Here is a 23,016-nt window from a genome sequence, read left to right on the forward strand (position 1 = left end):
TTGAAAACGCGAACTAACTCAAATTATTAATGAGTTAAAGATAAAAGTGTTGGAGTTATTGACCATCTTTGATTGATGGCAAATTGGTCTAATTGATTAGGCGATATTCCGAACTAATACATGACACATGCGTTCAGAAACAGTTGAACTATTTCGCTCAAATACAGTGTTTATGCCAAGCTCCTTACAGTGACTGCAGTTGCTATTTCGCCGTGCACAATGCGTGGAGTTTGTAAAATGAGTGGATGACGTCAATGCTTCGCGGAATAAACGTTTTATGCTCAGTGATAACGGATAGGAATATTTCTTTCTGTGAGATATATATTGTTGTTGATTAATGTTTAGTATGCACGGAAAGGAATACATAATGCCTTCTTATTTGGTCATCTTTAGACGGTATAAAGCATTAACTTGCTAATTGGAAGGAATGCATGTTTGATCCAACAAACTATGTATGTTTTTAAGCGTTGCTGTGTATACACATGCGATGCGTTGAAAAGTTCGTGTGTTACATTTTCGATAATATATGGCGGCTCATCAAAAATATATCCTGTTTTGACGAGTTTCTTCCACATAAATTAGCAATACCACAAAAGAGATATAGTAATGCTGTAAGGCTTCTATTATTACTTTGTGTACTTATTCCACGACCAAACATTTTTCTTCTGCGTAACTTATTTTAGTAATAAATAAACCTTAAAGACGGTGACTATAGGAAGAACTAACAATCACCTTTTGTTTGCTTTTTTTCATTATTTCATCATGGGGACAATATCTTCCTGAAAACACTTAAAGTATGATTTAATATTTTAATATTATTTCAACCACTGACCCTACGTTTTCAAAAACAATCCCTACACCTAGTGACTCAAAATAAGGGCGAAACGTGGTCTAGTTTTCATGAAATAAATGTTATTAGCAGTACTATAGCTACATGCTTCCATGTGAAATATCAGTTATTATTATTAAGTAAGTGTTGAAAAACTGTTTATTCCCATATACAAATTGATATATCAGTCGAGTGACATATAACGCTTTATTCTGGAAGTACTTCCTCAAAGACAATCATTACAGATTAAAATCATGAAATAAAATACATGACAATTAAAACAGTTTTTTTCGTGTTAAATAAACGTGTTTATCTCATCTGATGACTTGGGAAAATCACCAAGGTGAGATAAGCATGTTATTTGACCCAAACAGACAAATATCTTCTATTAATACATTGGTCAGTTTCCATGATAAACTTCAGAAAAAAATACATTGTCCATCTTCAGTGAGATATTTGTGTAAAATAACGTTGATCGGCTTCTCGCTGATACATTATTAATACAACTTGTACTTTATCCAGCGATTAAATACCCTTTTTGAGTTAAGTCATACTAGTCTCACCTTATGACGCTGTTCAAATTACCTTCCCGTATCTAACGTATTCATGGCAACATCGTTCTGTCATAACTGTCAATCAAGATGGCGCATACACATTAATAATAAATCGGAGAATTTTATTTACCTTGTCGAATAACCAAATATTATTCCCTGGGAAGAAATATGATGATGGTTAACCATATCTGACATGGTGCCGGCTTACCCTAAACATATTCAAACCACTGTGTCCGTGCCACAGCAAATACGAAGTTGTGTCCTTGGAATTATGGCTGTTTCTGGACACAGAAATGAAAACTTCTTGAAGAGTTTCAAAAACATATGAATACCTGTTGTTCAGTGTAGGGCATTTTTGCAACATACAGCATTCACACAAAACGGACACTGTTGCTCTTCCTCCGCAATATCGTCCCATTCACGCCCAATGCCGTGGATTCACGTCGGTTACGGTATCATATAGTGCAACCAACTCAGTAAGCACTGTATTTCGTGGTTTGCAGTTTCCTCTGTACACTGACATCAATCTCATTAAAATCAGATCTTAGTTCTCGCTACCGCTAAACAAAGATCTGAGGCCATCCCATTACGGGTCACGTCAGACCGACCTTGCACGAACTTTGAGCGACCAAAAGAATGACCAACCAGAAGGCAGCTTTCTCCAGCTTTACGGCACTTATTTCAAATTGGCGACTATGCTTCGAAACATATTTTGACAAATTCTCCATCACAAATTCGAAACCTGAACAAAAGAATATTCTGGAATGGGTAATAGATGGTGTAGATTGTATGGATTCGGTCGTTAAACCCGTAACTATCGTTCGGAATACCCCGTGTTAAAATTTTCGAGGTTGCATGATTCCGACGGTCACTTTCATGATCTGGTAAGTGACGCTCTGATTGGTCGGATGAAAGGTCGTTCTGACTTGACCCTAATGGGATATCTTCAGATCTTTGTTTAGCGGTAGTGAACTAAGGTCTGATTTTAATGAGATTGCACTGACATTAGTGGTGGAAACAAAGGTGCAACTTTTACGACAGAAAACACGTCAGGGTAACTCACAATATAATTACCAGCGACACAGAACGTCGGCTTATGTTTAAATGTCAGCTCGCTTCACATTGCACTTGGGGACTGTTTCGAATCACGTGATTGAACTGAAGCAAATTATTATAAATACTAAAATGTAAATCCTTCTCATTGCTGTTTGGTGTAATGGATAATAACACACTCAGTGAATGTCTTGTAAAATGTGACTCAGTTAAACTACCCATTTTAGCTGTGTTTTATTATGTTCAAAACGTGCTTAACGTTGGGGTAAATGTAATAAGGAGAACAGCCCGTCAATTAGCCCTGTTCGAGGATTTAAAATTTTCGGCACCTCTGATTACAGGTTTCGTTTAAAACCCGTCTCTTATAAAACACAAGGTGAGTCCTTAATTTGGCATCTTAGAAAAGTAATAAGGTTTGCTCTATATATGTATATTGTAATAATGAATAGTTTTGCCCTGAACTATTATAACGAAAGCGTCTTCGTGCTATAACTATGATGTTAGTCTGTCATGCAGACCCTCAAACAAACATATCCAATACAGCCCATGCAAGTCTATAATGTTTGGCAAGTTTAGATTACTGCAGTACCAATATATGCAAATGAAGAAAGTCTCTGGGCTCCTTTTATTATATAATTTTAAATGTAACAACTGTTTCTTCTGCAAAATATGTTCATTTCAGAAACCAGTATTAGTCTACTAAAATGGTTCAGAGCCAAACTTTATTACACTACACATGGGGTGGAGCAAACTATAGTTCATAAATGAAAAAGATTCAATTTGTTGTTCCAAATATTATATTTTCTGGTTTAAAGATCATTTGAACGTATGATCAGTAGGTTTATATGAATCTTTTGACAGAATACCGTGTGTAATGGAATCTCGCTCATCAACAAACATGTGTTTGTAGCAGACTGTCTAGTAAGGAACCTCATTCATGGCTTCTGGAGCAGTGTCTCTCAAACACATTGTTTACGTTTCCTTCTCCTCACACGTTCATCTAGGACCCGGTTTCATTGAGAAGCGTAGGGCAATGTAGCAAGTTTAAATGGAATGTGTGACGTATTTACTTCGCGGATGGCTATGATTACCAAACATTTCTGCCTGATGGCGACATCTCTATGTTGAAGGTTCTTTGGTGAAGTTTTCATGAATTAGTTATGAAATAATCATACACATTGGTTTTAGTTTCAAAGTGGGAAATGTAGATGAAGAAAATGGGGAATAGCATTTAGCAGTAAACATTGACTGGATGAGAAACTCATATTGTATAAACTGTATGAATTTATTCGCCATGATATATTTATGGTTATATCACAGCCGTCAGCTTAAAGTGGGAATATACATATATCGCTATGGTGGATCAGTGGAACACGGGTATAGTGCTGACGGTGTCTTCCCATTATAACTACTTCCCATTATGACGTATATACTGTTTCAATAAACATACTTATGAATATGGTTCAGTGACTGCTCATTACTACCTAACGTTCCTATATTTGTTTCAAGGTGAAGTTGGAAACGGAGTTTCAAAACGCAGTAGTCAAAATGGGAAAAAGACGAAAACGAATTCCTTGTACTGTCCATGTACAAGTTAACCGTGTCAAGTAACAAGTGTCATTCAATGTCATTCAATGTCATTCAACAAGTGAAGGTCATGTTGTGCTCCTCCCCGAGAGAACACAAACTCTACACACTGCACTTGAAAAATATTCAAAGAAACTCACACAATATGCAAAAACATCACACAGACCATGGAATTGGTGTTGTGTAAGGAAGATCCGGTTCAATCTTATGAAATTTTAAATGGTTTCTTTCAATAAGGTTTGAATTATCAAATATTTCCGAACCATTTATTAAAATTGGGACAATCATTGTGCCAAAATGCCTATCACATACATGTATAACCAAGAGGTAAGTTAATGTTTCGTGTCATCAATGATTTTCAGTGGTCCATTCATATAATTATTCACGGCTATTTGCCCATTATGCCAAGTGGAATTTAGTTCCAACCAATCTATAAACATACAACAGTGTTTATATCCCCATTACCAGGAAACAATATCTGTAACTTTAATAGCTTTGCGCATTTAGAAAAAAACGTTAGTGTTCGTTAAATGTAAACATGTGGTGTCCAAAGAAAGGTTCAAACTTTAAAACATTACTGCAAACAAATTGGGACGGATGATTCCGAAATTATGGTATAAAGGAATGAGGATATTTAAAATGTTCTGCAAAATTGATCTTGAATGCTGTATCTGTAAATATTGTATCGTATTGTAAATGTCCTAAATGTAATGGTTTATCATTACATTATTTTCTGATTCACCTAATTTCTGGAGTAAGACATGGGGTTAGGACAAGTCTACAAATAATGTTTTGAGTCTTTGAAAGGTTCACAATTGGTTATGTATGGAATACTCTCGACGTTCTCGACATAGGGACATTCTCGAACTGGCGTTCTCGACATTTCGGAAGAAGAACAATGTACTAGAAACACGGAAACGAGAGAATATAGGGGCGGTCGGGTAGCCTCGTGGTTGAAGCGTTCGCTCGTCACACCGAAGACGCGGGTTCAATTCCCGACATGGGTACAATGTGCGAAGCCTATTTCTGGTGTCCCCCGCCGATACCATCCTCTTAACAGGGCCCCCCCCCCCCCCCCCACCCCCCCACCCCCCACCCCACACACACCCATTTGTCACACATGCCATCTTTCACACACCTTAAAACAAAATAGGACAGGGTTGACTGACGGGCTAATCCCTTCCACTTAGTTCACCGTTAAAAAAGAATGATCCAGGCAGAACAATAAAACACCAGATTGTTTAGGGCATCTTTATATCACATGCAAAAAAATAATTATTTTAAATAATTATCTTACCTTAGCTTATATATTTTTATTCATCCCTTTATTATATTACACTATCTTATATCCAGAGACATACAACACTATTTGACACAACATTATATAACATTATCCTAAATATTGATATTCATAATAATAGACAGTGACATACAAAAACACAATCTCTCTCAATCAATTTTCAGCTTAGCTGCAGATGACCAATGGCATCCAGGTCCTGCATCGGTGACTTTGTTCCTGTTGGAGAGCTGGTCAGATACAATTTCCAAGGTCTGTAGACCCACCTCAAGCAAGGTGGTGCTGCACTGAAGTTCAGTTGTGTCAGTTTTTCTTTGTCTGTAGCCTTGATCTGTTGTACGACCTTGCTGAATCTGTAGGTGTTGGGATGATAGTATGCTAAGAGACGGTTCGATCTGGTGGAACCCTTCAAGGATGTTGTTAGTGCCTGGGCCATTTGTCTGGTTATGGTTCCATACGTGAAATGGAAAAGTTGAAAGTCGAACCAGTTCGTGATCATGACGTCGTTGAATGCCTCGGCACGGGAACATCAGGGCAGGAATCCATAGCTTCAACCCACACATCTTGAACTCGTGTCAAAAGCAAATTTACGACCGAGCTTCTGCTGTACGCGTGTCTTAAGAAAGCTAGATGTAGATTGCAATCTGACGATGACGTTAGAGTATGTATTCTTATGCATAAGAAGCACACCCACTCAAAGCATGAATTATATCAACCTGATTTCCCAAAGCGCTGGACAAGAGGGTAAAGTTTCATCCATGTATATTGTATCTGCTGACTGAAGTACTTGCCACTTATCTTGTGTGGAGAAGGGTTGGGTCTTCTTTTCTTCTCTATCGCCGAAGAGAAGAAAGGGCTGTGTCCACTCCCAAAGGAGATCAACTTCAACTTTGGTCTGAGGCAAGGCTGGTCTCCCTACACTGACTGTAGACTGCACTGCTTATACTGGAGAAGGATGGAAGAATCGGGATCTGTTCTTTGTGTTGCTCGGCAACCACACAATTATACATCACCTGACAGTATGTTGAATACTGCTGGAATTAGCCCTTTTTTAGTTGGAGGCACGGTAGCCAGTTTTGTCCATTTTCATAAGCAGAGAATACTGGTCACTTGATGCCTGCATATATTTGCTGCATGGTTTTGATTTTAGTTGAAATTCTGCATGAATGAGAAGCTAACTCAGGTGGATTCAAAATATTAGCTGTGTATATATAATGTAAGTCGTAAGTTCCTTGAAAATGATGACATTAAAATGTTTGAAAGACGTATGCGAACCGATTTGTTCACATGTTACATGCCTAGACTAGCATACATACATACCAATGTACTGTTACTGATTTTCATTTGATCCTAATCATGAATGAACCCGCGTATATGTATTTCATCGTGCTCAATAGAACTTTATTTTAAACACTCACCAGAGCTAATGTAGCAAGCTGTGATAAAGTGACAGTGGTCCTGATGTAACGTCTCAGCCAATAATGATACGTAAGTTTCCACTCAACCAACCAAATAATAGAGAATGGATAATTCGGCACTGTTTTGAACCTACTAACGTTTTCATAACTTTTGTAGTTTGGGGGTAAAATCAACTTGTATCAAGTGTATACTATCTTTTGTCCGGATGTTTATGATATATAGCTAAATAGCGATACCCGAGAATATTATATATCAAACATTTTCCTTATGGAAGAACAAACTTGTTATACTTCAACTGTACACGTATAGTTTGCATGAAATCAGGTTAAACCATCTCCTTGGCATTATTTCTTATTTAAATAAAAAAAACGTCAACACCAGTGAATAACCAGTCTCGATTATCCGCCGAACCAGATTTCGCGGAAAGGGTAAGCATGTCCTGCCCTACACAATGTGCATAACGTTTTTTTGGTTTGGTTTGGTTTGTTGTTTAACGCCGCACTCAGCAATATTCGGGCTGTATCACGGCGGTCTGTAAATAATTAAGAATTGACCTTGATAGAGTGAGGGCCAAGCTGTATGAACGTCGGAGCTTGCGACTCTATTCTCAATGTATACTGAAACGCTGAGACCAAGAATAAAGGTTCTAAATGATCAGAAAGAACGCTTATGCATGTTTTCGTGCTAGGGAATTCCCAGGGGTTTCCCCAGGAATGTGGAAGTAGTCCGTCAGTGTTTACGTCATTTCAAGAACACGGCCTCGTGAAAAACGTATGAACGTCAAATTGTGTCGTTCATACACTTATGAACGTCAATTTCGCGGTCATGTGACCGACCTCTCGTCCAATGTAAAAGCCGTATATCGTGTAAACTTAAAAAATTATTCGAGTGTGAACCAGATAATCCAGTGATTAATATCATGAGCATCGTTCCACGCAATTTGGATCGATGACATGTGTGCCTAAAAAGGTAGAGTTTGTTACCTGACGCCGCACAGCAACTGCCATGCGACGGAGGCCTCAACACAAACCAGACCGTCAAGCGATTGAACTGAAAATCCAGTGACACAGTTATAAATACAACTTCCATAAATATAACTATGCTAATCCACAGCCCCGTTTATGAATCACATTATAAGGTGTTTTTTCCAGAGTGAACTGAGAACTACCTTTATGGATATGTCACATACATGATGTTAATTTGATGCAGACATGCTGACAAGACGACGCTCACCCTGTGAAGGGACTGGACGTAGGGCACTGAAAGTATGATTAGGACAACATAAACATCCGCTTCAATTACGTTCCTGCACCTACTCTTTATAACATAAGTTAATTATTCACATAACGAATTCAGAGGACCATTATGAATATACAAAAATAACATAGTCAAGGTATGGGAACTACTGTCATATTGTGATGAACTCAACCACCCAAACCCACTCACTCACTCACATATAAACTGCAGTGAAAGCGATTTTTGTGAAAGTAGGATTTGCCGAGTTATTCATCGAATGCCCATATACGAATCCGTTTATTAATTTGATAAAATGTTTATTTCCCTGAAACCCTGTTGTTGCAACCTCACATCTCCTCCACCTTCACCCCTATTAGCCCCTACTGTTAGTATTATACATCTCCCCCACCCTTGCCCCTATTAGCCCCTACAGTTAGTATTGTACATCTCCCCCACCCTTGCCCCTACAGTTAGTATTATACATCTCCTCCAACCTTGCCCCTATTAGCGCCTACAGTTAGTATCATACATCTCCTCCAACCTTGCCCCTATTAGCGCCTACAGTTAGTATCATACATCTCCCCCACCCTTGCCCCTATTAGCGCCTACAGTTAGTATCATACATCTCCTCCAACCTTGCCCCTATTAGCGCCTACAGTTAGTATCATACATCTCCTCCAACCTTGCCCCTATTAGCCCTTACAGTTAGTATTATACATCTCCCCCACCCTTGCCCCTATTAGCCCTTACAGTTAGTATTATACATCTCCCCCACCCTTGCCCCAATTAGTCCCTACAGTTAGTATTATACATCTCCCCCACCCTTGCCCCTATTAGCCCCTACAGTTAGTATTATACATCTCCCCCACCCTTGCCCCTATTGGCCCCTACAGTTAGTATTATACATCTCCCCCACCCTTGCCCCTATTAGCCCCTACAGTTAGTATTATACATCTCCCCCACCCTTGCCCCTATTAGCCCCTACAGTTAGTATTATACATCTCCCCCACCCTTGCCCCTATTAGTCCCTACAGTTAGTATTATACATCTCCCCCACCCTTGCCCCTACAGTTAGTATTATACATCTCCCCCACCCTTGCCCCTATTAGTCCCTACAGTTAGTATTATACATCTCCCCCACCCTTGCCCCTATTAGCCCCTACATTTAGTATGATGCATCTCATCCACCCTTGCCCCTATTAGCCCCGACAGTTAGTATTATACATCTCCCCCACCCTTGCCCCTATTAGCGCCTACAGTTAGTATCATACATCTCCCCACCCTTGCCCCTATTAGCCCCTACAGTAAGTATTATACATCTCCCCCACCCTTGCCCCTATTAGCGCCTACAGTTAGTATCATACATCTCCTCCAACCTTGCCCCTATTAGCCCCTACAGTTAGTATTATACATCTCCCCCACCCTTGCCCCTATTAGCCCCTACAGTTAGTATTATACATCTCCCCCACCCTTGCCCCTATTAGCCCCTACTGTTAGTATTATACATCTCCCCCACCCTTGCCCCTACAGTTAGTATTATACATCTCCCCCACCCTTGCCCCTACAGTTAGTATTATACATCTCTTCCACCCTTGCCCCTACAGTTAGTATTATACATCTTCTGAGATATTTCATTGGTGAGGCTGGGGGTGGGATCTTTTCAGCTACAAAACCAGACTATTTTTATATTTTAAACTATGAGCCTGATTTTATTTAAGAACCACCTTACAACAATATGGTGGCAGGTCATTTATTTTTTTTAGACAGTCTGAAGTCTGTTTTTTCAAAAACTTTTAGGTACAATGTCTTATTTTCGCTAAATTCCCAGCTCACTTCCCCAACATAAGTGCATCCGCAACAGTGTATCCGTCAGTGTATCAAAGGTTGGGGAAAGAATGTTTAGATTGTTTACATTTGTCGCTTAATTTGGTCTGGTATACATTGATTACATTGTTGTTTATTCGAAGTCTCTCCCAAAGCACTTAGATTGTTTGAAACACATAATTTCGTCAAAAGGAAAGTCTGCTATGTAGGACATGTAGTTTCAGACAACGGGCCAGGACCGGATCCAGAATAGTTAGAGATGATATTTTCACGGCCCAGACCAATTTCTCTAGGATGTCTTCACGGCCCAGACCAACTTCTCTAGGATGTCTTCATGTCCAGACCAACGTCTCCAGGCTCTGCTGGTTACTATCTACGTTTTGTTGCCAATTTTGCGAATCGCCAGACCTTGGGGTAAACCTCTACCTCATTCCCCACGAAAAGGAAAATAGAAACGTAAGATTACGGAGAGAATATGGGAATGAGGACCAGAGCAGGAACAATTATCATGTGAGTTGAGTGCCAGATTACTTTCACCACCGGTTTCTGTGAACTTTCTCTTCCTTTAGATTTGCAAGTAGATGCTATCCAGAAGGGTTTAGGAGCAGTTTAGACCAAACTCGAGATGGAGAGAAACGAGGAATCAGTTATGCAAGTCGTGGGAATTAAAACAAGACTACCCCGCACAAAAACTAGAACTCTTGGCTCTCACTTGGAAATTTACCAAATTTAATATTAATATTAATTCTATACCAGTCAAATCACTGCAAGAATGGGCTGTGGATGGAACTTGGGTCCTTGGCTTCACTTACATGCCCAACACCACAGCATCTGTGTAAACTAGTGCAGGACAGTAAAAGGGACATGTCTCAATAACATCTTCATTTTATGTCCCAGACAATATTAACACTAGAATATACGTTCATCATGCTTGCATATTCAAGTGTGAAGAAAGAAAAACATGCTCTGCACTTGTTCGTATGGAGGAACTAAATACTTTTATGAAATTATTGATGATAAAAAACTTAACACTCACTTGGAGTTTTGTAGACCAAAGATGATCAATTGGACATTCATGCAGTGTTTAGTGAGTGAGTGAGTGAGTGAGTGAGTTGGGTTTAACGCCGCTTTTAACAGTATTCCAGTTATATCCCGGCGTGTCAGCTTAATGTGGGAGGAAAGCCCGAAGTGATGCAGGTCTCTGACGTTTACCACTTCGGTGAAACCCACGAGCACGGGTATGGTGCTAACAAACCTAGAAACATAATCGGGGCGAACCTGGATTCGAACCCACAATCATAGGTTTCTGGCGTGCCCAAGGGACGCAACTCTGCACAGCGAATCGCGGCGAATTAGACGACTGGGCCACCCGTGCCCCCTGCAGTGTTTAGGTAACTGCCCATAAATATACATGATCATGGTCAAGATGAAAACGGACTGTGAAGCCAGATTGTAGACATCCATTGACTCAAGGTGTAAGTTGTTCCTGTATTCAGATACGTTGTAGAGCAGAAAATGGCACCATACAACACAGAGAAACTATGCTGATATTTGAGTTTAAAATGACAAAACAAATTATTTTCAGTTAGGACATTTTATTCCTTAAAAACAAAGAAACATTTGATCAATTTTGTATAAGAAATGATCATACAGGCTGTAAATAATCACGTCTCAACCAGACAAGACAATTATATATGATGAAATATTATGAGCAATGGTCCTACAGATCAAGGTACAAGGACACGTAATGAATCAAGTCACTGAGTCTGACCACCGGATCATCTCAATCATCTCTTACATCATACATTGGTTCCTGGAGACCTATTCTGAACAAGGTAACATACAACAATATTCAGTATTAGTGCCAGAAGTTTGGTAAACACAATCCATTTATGCCTGTAGAAAAACAATAAGTCAGTAAAAGAATCTTACATAATCCCAATGTAATGTCAACTAACTTGGCTAACTAGTCCTTGGCTACCAAACATTGAATGTGAACATAACATGAATAATCTACAGAATACTCATTAATAATGATTCTGGAAAGTAAACAAACATAAACTTAAAGACAAAATGCCTCTGTGAACAATTGAAACTATCATACAACCAAGACCACATGGCCCAAGTGTATTAACTTCCATGTCTGTTAGCTAAATGAGACTGACAGTAAACATAATTGTTTTAGAAAAGAAGGTGTAGAGAAAATAAATTTAAAAAAAATGTGATAAGAATATCACAGGTTACGTACATGCCAACAAGGGCTGGGACAGGTAAATCGGGTACCCGGGTCGGGTGGGTACCGAGTAGGACCCGGGTACCCACAGGACTACCAGGACCCGTGGTTAGTCACGTGATATATTGTTTAGTGACTTAAAGTGTAGATAATTTTTGTCATTAATGTTCGCATTTCTTTCTGACTATGCATCCATTCCTTCTGATTTTTCATATTTTTGAATCAAGATATAACTTAAGTCAACTTCAGTGTGTGCACGACCAGATTGTTTAATACATGTATCTAAATATGTTTTGCCAGGACTATGGTAAAAAATTCCCAATCGGACATTTTGTACCTATCTTTTGTGACCTACAGTGGGTACCCGGGTAGGGTCGGGTAATGCCAACATCTGGGGCTGGATAAAGGTTTGCTTGGGCAAGTAAAACGTACAATGATTTTGGTAGAACATTATAAACAAGAGTCATCAGAAGATGACAAATCCCCCATGCCATCTGACTGTTACTTTAAGTCTAACTTGATGAGAGAACTTCTGTCTAATCTGTCTCTCAGTATACGAGTTATTGAACTATCAAATCAATATCAAGGAAATGGGAATCTATGTCAAACTTTTGACAAAGAAACAGAAAAAATAAATAAATTCAAAACATCCCTTAATAGCAAAAGCCACCAGTTGACAACCTGATCTTTTTCTGGAAACTATGCACGCACAGAGTACCTCTAGTTTTAGAGATATGGTCCGGACAAACACACCACTATGAACAGAGTCAAAGTCAAACTTTTTGCCATGGGGACATGAAAACAAATTCTAAATAGCAAAAGGCTTCAGCCTTTGACTAATGCCGGTACATGAACCAAGTTTGGATGAAAAATGTTGAATTGCTTTTTGTACTATTCCGGAAACGACACCGACCTCCATTTAAGCTAAGTCGTAACTTGTTTCAATAAAACAGGGAAAAATCAAATTTTGAATGGAGAATTTAGGCACCATTTCAGTCCTTGGTTAATATATGTACCAGTTTTGGATGAAACGTTTCACAGATTTCAAGTTGTGCTGCGGAAACGACACTTACCACATCTATTTGAGACTAAGTAGAAACTTAAGTGCTTTTGCATAGAAATCGAGAAAGAAAAATGACAAAAGTCTGCAAATAGCAAAAGGCACAACTTCAGGATCTGTTAAAACAAATATTGAACGGTTTTCGAGTAAGGCTCCGGAAACAAAATGATTACAGACGCACAGACGTGCAGACAGACAGACAAGGCATTATTTGCCAGGGTGATAAAAAGGGAAACAAGGCTTTGTAGAATCTACTACAAGACACACAAGACATTCTCACTGCATGATTAATTACACAAAGAAGTTTCAGAGTTGTGAGACAAAGCAACAGCACCCACAGAGTTGGTGTGCAATTCTGTGCAGTGATAATGATTCACTTACTGTGAACACAAACACAAAATTCATGTAGTTAATGCTTTTGAGGAAATGTAAGACAATGAGGCATTGCTATATACACTCAATGGTCATAATATCGTAAAATATCCACATGTACAAATATATACCATCTCAACACACATGTGGCATGTGCCAAATATCACAATAAGTATGAGAAGGCAAAGCAAATTGGAATGTCATCATTGATTCATATGCGTCAAATTACAAATATATGTACCGATATGGTGCAAACACAGTTCTCCTTTGAGGAGGTAGACAAAAGTTACAACCACAACAATAGTGCAAAGATATCAAAGTAAGTAATCAGTTTAAATGACATCTCCCTTAAGACAGGATTTCAGCATAAGAAATAAAATGTAAAATTTGGTAAACAAATGATGACATTTGTATTTAATATACTAAATTGTTTTGGGGAGAACATGTGGAAAACTTGTGCCCTGCACACTGTTTGATCTCTTTGAAAGGTTTTGCAAAAACTACTCCTGCAATTGTATGTGAAAGGCACAAATGCCAGGTCACAAGGGCTCGCGAACATTACACTATTATATACACAATATACTAAGTGTGACAAGTTGGTTGTCATTAAACTTTCATAATTACATAATCAACAACCAGGAAATGCCTCATCATGAAGACAAAATCCTATACCTATAAATAGCCAAGTTGACACAAATGTCCTGGCGCTGTATAACACTATGAAACAAAGCTCCAGATAGATCCTTGTTATTCTTCAGAATCCATAGCAATGTGAACACCCATTCACGGACATCCATATTTGACTTCTTTATAGATATTGTGTTCAGCATATCCATCAGAATGTATGCAATAGCTTCCTTCATGTCCACACATGGTAATATGTGACCACTCTGAAGTGTAAGAAAAGATACATGGGATATAACTGAGTACAATGATACACAGACAGTCAGGCAAAACATTTGCACTCTTTAAAGTCATTTCGTCCTGAAAGTCATGGGTGATAAGGACTTCTTGTAGCTTTCTTCAAGAACCTTTTCTGGCTTATCGGGTAGAAGATTAACAATATGCGAATTAACCTCACAATTTCAAATCTATACCTTAGTAAAGGTAATGAGCAATAAGAAGGTTTGTAGTATTTGCCCTGGTTGTCAGGGACCAAATCATCTGACAATACTGACCAGAAATCTGTTTTAGTTTTGTCCAGAACTGTGGCTAAGTGTGTGTCTTCAGGGGGCACGGGAGGGCCAGTTATCAAAGGCGCCCCAATAAGCTGTGCAGTTATAAACATCTAAGACCTGCATCTATTCGTGTTTTTCTCCCACATTAAGCTGACACGCCATGATATAACTGGAATACTGTTAAAAGTGGCGTCAAACCAAACTAAATCACATGCTCACTCTCTCACTCTCACCACCTTAGTACTGTTTATTAAGTTGACCATTTTATACTATACATGTATCCACTAGATGAGTAACTCAAACCCATCATAATATTGCAGACCATAAGCTAACATAGACATATATATATAAAATATTCTTACATGTACTTTTGTGTTAAACTTTCCAGCTTATTTCCAACTTGGCACTTGAACAGGTTTTATTTTCCCCGAGCACAACCTGTATCAACAGAGAGACAGTTATAAGATATATTTTACCTTGTTGGCAACATATGTTAAGTTAAGAGGACTTCACCATAAATAGTGCGATAACACTGTATGGTCCTGAGATACCCCGGTCACACGCTTGGTTGATTCCTACCAGTGTCTGTGTGATAAAGGCTCTACATACAATAAGACTTATTATGTCTTATGTTCGATCCCATATGGTCAGTCTGACCTCACTACGCCATCACTGCCTCAACTATACTTGGGATACGTACGTGGCATAGTGAGTGAGTGAGTTACAATTTTACATCGCCATACGTGGCATAGTGAGTGAGTGAGTTACAATTTTACATCGCCATACGTGGCATAGTGAGTGAGTGAGTTATTATTTTACATCGACGTACGTGGCATAGTGAGTGAGTTACAATTTTACATCGCCATACGTGGCGTAGTGAGTGAGTTACACTTTTACATCGCCGTACGTGGCATAGTGAGTGAGTGAGTTATAATTTTACATCACCTTACGTGGCATAGCGAGTGAGTAATGATTTTACATCGCTGTACGTGGCATAGTGAGTGAGTTATAATTTTACATCGCCATACGTGGCGTAGTGAGTGAGTTACACTTTTACATCGCCGTACGTGGCATAGTGAGTGAGTGAGTTATAATTTTACATCACCTTACGTGGCATAGCGAGTGAGTAATGATTTTACATCACCTTACGTGGCATAGCGAGTGAGTAATGATTTTACATCGCTGTACGTGGCATAGTGAGTGAGTTATAATTTTACATAGCCGTACGTGGCATAATGAGTGAGTCACACTTTTACATCACCTTACGTGGCATAGCAAGTGAGTGAGTTATTATTTTACATCGCCGAACGTGGCATAGTGAGTGAGTTACGATTTTACATCGCCGTACATGGCATAATGAGTGAGTTTCACTTTTACATCGCCGTACGTGGCATAGTGAGGGAGTTATATTTTTACATCGGCGTACATGGCATAGTGAGTTATAATTTTACATCGCCGTACGTGGCATAGTGAGTGAGTTATATTTTTACATCACCATACGTGGCATAGTGAGTGAGTTATAATTTTACATCACCGTACATGGCACAGTGAGTAAGTTATAATTTTACATCAATGTACGTGGCATAGTGAGTGAGTAACAATTTTACATCACCGTATGTGGCATAAGTAACAATACTATTTTGCTGTATGAAGGAAAGGAATTTGGCGTATTGAGCTTTACATTTGTTTTTAAAAGTGCAAACCACTCTCCATTGCAGTCAAGGACCCCACTGAGGAAGTTGATGCCGTTTTGAACATTTCAGTTAAATCACGGGGTATCAACTTCTTGTGGAAGGAAAGGAAAGTGATGTAGGTACAGGTTCATCACTGGTGAAACCAGTCAGCACCGACGTGGTTCCTACCAGCCAGGTGACAAGTTGACAACATGATAAAGCTAATTATTATAAAACTTTATTCAAAACAAATTTACAAACGTTATGAGGGAAAGCACCAAGTAATCGTTTTAACAACTATTTATTCTCAAGTGCTCCAATGATAAGGGGTGTCATTAAACAAGAAAAAGTAATAATGAAAATACGGTAATAGGTTCACAGGTACGTTACTAACAACTAATTCTACCAATAGACGACAATAAAAATGATCAAATGAGCCAAATCTGCGCTGACAAAGATCTGATTAATTAAATCAGAGCAAAGCACAAGCGGCTGAGCTAAGCAACTGTATTACAGTAATAACATGAGAGCAGCTAAAACAACACTTAGGAAATACAGGATTCATCAAAAATAGTTTTGATAAAAGACAACCATTTACAATGTAAATCATCCTCCTGGTTGAAATCATATGTCTCTAAAACTCTCTCCGATACATACTGGCCATCTTGGAAAGTGGATATTTCAAATTCAAGTAAATGCTCCTCATATCATATTTTTAAAATCGCCTATAAACTTGAAACATATTTAATAAACATCCCTCCCCAAATATATAATTCAAATTGCTATTCTGTAGGACATCTTGTCTGCCAATAGAAACCGCAAGATGGTTGTGTTGACATTGGAGATGAATTCCAGTGTAAATGTAAATACATGTATTCCAATGAACAAAGGGACAAGTACATCCCCAAAAACTATTCGTAAAGACCAAATATCTTATAACTCCAACAATTATTTAACTGCCATAAGATATCTGTCCAAAAGAAACAATGTAAATTTGTTAACATAAAATAAAAATTGTAAAAAGTTCCGGGTTACCTCTGTCCGCAGTGTAAAATACTGTTTGTACCTCATATGCCGAGGGAAACAAAGTGATGTTCTGTTCTAACAAGATACCGACCAGATGCATAGACAGCCATTTAAGTCAGCTGCAACCAGTTAACACCTGAGTTAATTAACTCAACACTCTGATGAGTGAATAACCTCTGCCCAGTTAAATAAAGGGAAATAAACACAGAGGGCCTATCCCTAAAATAAGTCCCTTGGACAATAAAATAGACGAGAACGTCATAATATCAAACTAGTCAAATAGACTAAAGATTCAGTCACTTTGACCGAGCAAGGAAATACTAAAATTCCCCAAAAGCTAGACAATCTCCACGGATTACTAGAAAAAATTGAGTATTTGAAACGCTAGTTACATGTACTAAGTTTAGCTCAATACAACCAGAGTAAGTCAGTCCTGATACGAGATCCCGTAGCAAACCGACCATTAAAACTGCCTAATGAATCCTGGGGGATAAAGATACAAGATCTTGAAAATGTTTATATATACAGGGCGCAGGCCTCAGAGAGGTCAGTCTCTCCTGGACTGCTGGGGAATACAATGGTCTGAGGCACTTAACCAACGTGTGTGTCTAAACATGGGGAAAACACAAATAACAAACTACTATATCCATACTGATGATGAAATCATAAAAATAAAACACTGAACATAGGCTATCCAACGGTATCATCAAAGATTACAAGAAACTAAGTACAATTATTGGGGAGGCAAAATCGATCATAAATACATGAGAAATATCTGAATGTACATATACGTGTAGTTTATTTGTTGTTTAAAGTCGCACTCAGCAATATTCCAGCTATATGATGGCGGTCTGTAAATAATCGAGTCTAGACCAGACAATCCAGTGATTGATTTCATGAGCATCGATCCACGCAATTGGGGTCACCTCAAGGTAAAAACTGTTATACTTATTGAATATTTAGTGCATGTGTGAATGTATGGCTATCGATATGAAATACATTTGTATTGTCATTACTTTCACTGGAATTTGCAATGATAGAGGCAAAATGTGACCCAGATATGTCAAACGATTGAAACTCTATGACTGTCTATACTCTTACTTTTAAGAATGCTAGGCTTGTTTTAGAAGTATCAAATGAATACATCCAGAGCAGCATGGCTCAACCACATCTGTATGTATCCATTCTCGTGACAGACCAAAATAGATTTTCAAAATTAATATGACAAATGCAGACTGAATTTGAAACATGGCAGAAACCTATGTGTACCCTCACAGCTATAAACACTAAACTTTTATCAGTGTGGCTTTGAATTCCCAAAATATACTAAAATTCCAAAACATTAACACTTGATCTATGTACGCTTTATAAAAATATGTAATAAATTTCATATGCCGTTGAGAAGTAGTAAGTGAGTTGTATTTTACGCCTCTTTTTATCAATTTTCAGCAATATCATGGCGGGGCACACCAGAAATGGGCTTCACACATTGTACCCATGTGGGGTATCGAACCAGCGTGTTTGGCGTGACAAGCGAATGCTTTAACCACCAGGCTATCCCACCGGCACCTCGGTATTGAAGTAGACGGTAACACAACATGGAAGATGCATTTTCCAAAGCGGAATTGGGTTGCTATGTGGTGATGGTGATTGGAGTCCCATTTAACCCACTCATGTAGAGGTCAGTCTGTCCTGGACTGCTGGCAGCAGGGAATACAATAGTCTGAGGCACTTTACCAACGGACCCGTGAAGATTCCGGGGTAGAATAGGTCTTCAGCAACCCATACTTGCCATAAAAAGCGACTATGCTTGTCGTAAAAGGCGACTAACGGGATCGGGTGGTCAGGCTTGCTGACTTGGTTCATACATGTCATCGATCCCAATTGCGTGGATCGATGTTCATGATGTTTATCACTGGATTGTCTGGTCCAGACTCGATTATTTTACAGACCGCCGTCATATAGCTGGAATATTGCTGAGTGCGGCGTTAAACAACAAACCAAAACCAAAACCAAAAACTTAACCAACGCGTGTTTCAAAACCTGGGGAAAACACGAATAACAAACTACCATATGTATACCGATGATGAAAGTATCAAAACAAAGCACTGAGAATAAGCTATTCAGCGGTATCATTAAAGATTCCAACAAGCTGTGTACAATTATTGGGGAGGCAACAATGATCATAAATACATAAGAAATATCAGAGTGTACATATAAATTCCCCTAATGTTTGAAAATCATAGTTACAAAAACATTTTCAATATATGGATAAGGTAGCGAACATACAGGAGCTGACTTAGCAAGAACATTTCAACTGATCAAGGAATAGGGATTTGAATTGGAGACTTAGTAACCAAGGATAATGACGACATTGATATGAAGTGATACAGTTAACTACAACGTGCTGACTAGAATTATACTGATTGTCGTTATGTCTTCAGTCAGACAATCACACACAGGTGGGAGCAGCATGGCTATTGGGACACTTCAGTCCGTCGTGGATGAAAGAATCGGAGTCCAAAACTAGTCCATTGATATTCGGAGGAATTGCCTGTTGGAAAGAAAGATACATTTGTTCTATATTAATCCAGAGATGGGACTGTTGAACATGCATTTAACAGATTATTGGAGCGGAACTGAATACACGTTTTTCAATATTTTCTGTGAAAAATGATGAAGAAAATTTTGGAGAACCTACTTGTCATAAACAATGGATGACGTCATTAATTATATGCAAACAATACTTTGATAGGACGTGGCATTGCTATGGAATGCTTCACAAATAATAAAAACAATGGGATAATGGAATTACAAAACATATTAATTGCTAATCCATGCCGACTGGCTCAGTGAGAATTAATGTAAATGTTTGTACCAATATCCTTGCCCCAATGGATAATTTGCTATATTACTATGTTGATATAATTACTTGCCTACTGGTATATGATGGTGCAGTGCACCATAGCGGTATCCTAGATGTCTGTAATCTTCATCGTATATGCTGCTGCAGTGGCCGAGCGTGCAGACTCACCCTGACAAGCGCGGAGACAGGTGCAGTGTGCTGCCACGGCAAGTGTACCTGCAAACATACAGATTGTGATCAGATGGCATTGCATGTACACAGGAACAATGGATTAGGTGAGGTGAAATGGGGTTTAATGTCGCATTCAAGACTTTTGCACTTATATATCAAAATCATTCAATCAATTCCTGAAAAGAGACGTTCTCCAAACACAAGTAACCTAGAACAACAGCCTAAATGTGTCAGACTTGGTTATCAAAGTAGTCCGATTTCATGAAGTCTCAGTAGCCAGTCGCCACACAGTCAACAGGCTATTGGTCTCACAGCCAACAGGCCACTGATCTCACAGTCAACAGTCCAGCAGAGAAAGAGAACTTCCTGCTTCATCGTTGGGGACCACGTCAACCTGGTGTTACCTCATCGACACTATAGGAATAATTTTTTATGTAGAATATGTATAGTTTCTAGTCCATATCTCACTTGAACAGCTCTCATGTTGCCGCCATCCTCAGTTGTTGCCAGCCTCAGTTGTCAGCAGCCACCAGCCTCAGTTGCCACCAGCCTTAGTTGCCACCAGCCTCAGTTGTCAGCAGCCACCAGCCTCAGTTGCCACCAGCCCCAGTTGTTGCCAGCCTTAGTTGCCACCAGCCTCAGTTGTCAGCAGCCACCAGCCTCAGTTGCCACCAGCCTCAGTTGCCACCAGCCTTAGTTGCCACCAGCCTCAGTTGTTGCCAGCCTCAGTTGTCACCAGCCTCAGTTGTCAGCAGCCACCAGCCTCAGTTGCCACCAGCCTCAGTTGCCACCAGCCTTAGTTGCCACCAGCCTCAGTTGCCACCAGCCTCAGTTGTTGCCAGCCTCAGTTGTCAGCAGCCACCAGCCTCAGATGCCACCAGCCTTAGTTGCCACCAGCCTCAGTTGCCACCAGCCTTAGTTGCCACCAGCCTCAGTTGCCACCAGCCTTAGTTGCCACCAGCCTCAGTTGCCACCAGCCTCAGTTGTTGCCAGCCTCAGTTGTCACTTGCCTTAGTTGCCGCCAGCCTCAGTGGTCGCCTGCCTCAGTTGCCACCAGTCTCCATTGCAACCAGACTCTGTTGTCACCAGCATTGGTTAACACTAGCCTCAGATCCCAGCCACTGCCTCAGCCACAGTCAGGGACCACGTCAACCTGGTGTTACATCTCCACATGCAGTGAGTAAAACTGAAGATATAAACTAATAATTTGTTCTATAGGTATGATTTTTTAATGTATAATATGTATAGTTACTAGTCTATATCTCACTTGAACAGCTGTCATGTTGGTGCCTACATTTCATTGTTATTCGTCTGTCTACTACCCAACAAAGTTTCAAAGAGGGTCTCACACACATGTGAATTGATCGGCATGTTATGGAAGTTATTGAATAAATTCTTAAATTAATAAAATACTGTCTATACTCCTACTTTGAAGAATCCTAGGCTTGTTTAGAAGGTATCAAATGAATACATCCAGAGCAGCATGGCTCAACCACATCTGTATATATCCATTCTCGTGACAGGCCAAAATAGATTTTCAAAATTAATATGACAAATGCAGACTGAATTTGAAACATGGCAGAAACCTATGTGTACCCTCACAGCTATAAACACTAAACTTTTATCAGTGTGGCTTTGAATTCCCAAAATATACTAAAATTCCACACCATTAACACTTGATCTATGTACGCTTTATATATATTTGAATAAATTTCTTATGCCGATTTAGAAGTAGTAAGTGAGTTGTATTTTACGCCGCTTTTTATCAATTTTCAGCAATATCACGGCGGGGGACACCAGAAATGGGCTTCACACATTGTACCCATGTCGGGAATCGAACCCACATCTTCTATGTGACAGGCCAACACTTTAACCACCAAGCTATCCCACCAGCCCCTAGGTTTTGGAGTAGACAGTAACACGGCATGGAAGATACATTTTCTTAAGCGGAGTTTGGCTGCTATGTGGTGATGGTGATTGGAGTCCCATTTAACCCACTCATGTAGAGGTCAGTCTCTCCTGGACTGCCGGGGAATACAATAGTCTGAGGCGCTTAACCAATGTGTGTTTCTAAACACCGGGAAAACACGAATAACAAACTACCATGTCCATACTGATGATGTAAGTATCAAAATAAAGCACTGAACATTAGCTATCACAATGGTAGTGAACATATAAGAGATAACAAACATCAAGTCAATACATGGTATGAGTGTGCCATTAGTTTGTTTGTTGCACTCAGGCGATGGTCTGTAAATAATCGAGTCTAGACCAGACAATCCAGTGATTGACATCATGATCATCGATCCACACAGCAAGTCTGATCACCCGATCCCGTCAGTCGCTCTTATGACAAGCATAGCCACCTTTCACGGCAAGCATTGGTTGCTGAAGACCTATTCTACCCCGGAGAGTGTGCCATTAGATCACTAGAGAATGAAATAGTTGGGTCACTCATTCTCTAACACATAATGCAATGACACTGAACGACCACTGCTGGTCTTTGCCCAGCGGTGTCAGAAATAAAGCAGGGAAGCTGACTTTGCAAGGACATTACAACTGATCAAGGAAGAAGGACTTAAATTGAAGAGGTAGTTAATTATATCACTTCATATCAATGTCGTCATAAAACGTGCTG

This window comes from Haliotis cracherodii, unplaced genomic scaffold, assembly GCF_022045235.1.
Source record: "Haliotis cracherodii isolate W230 unplaced genomic scaffold, xgHalCrac1.p SCAF_4, whole genome shotgun sequence".
Taxonomy (NCBI): Eukaryota; Metazoa; Mollusca; class Gastropoda; order Lepetellida; family Haliotidae; genus Haliotis; species Haliotis cracherodii.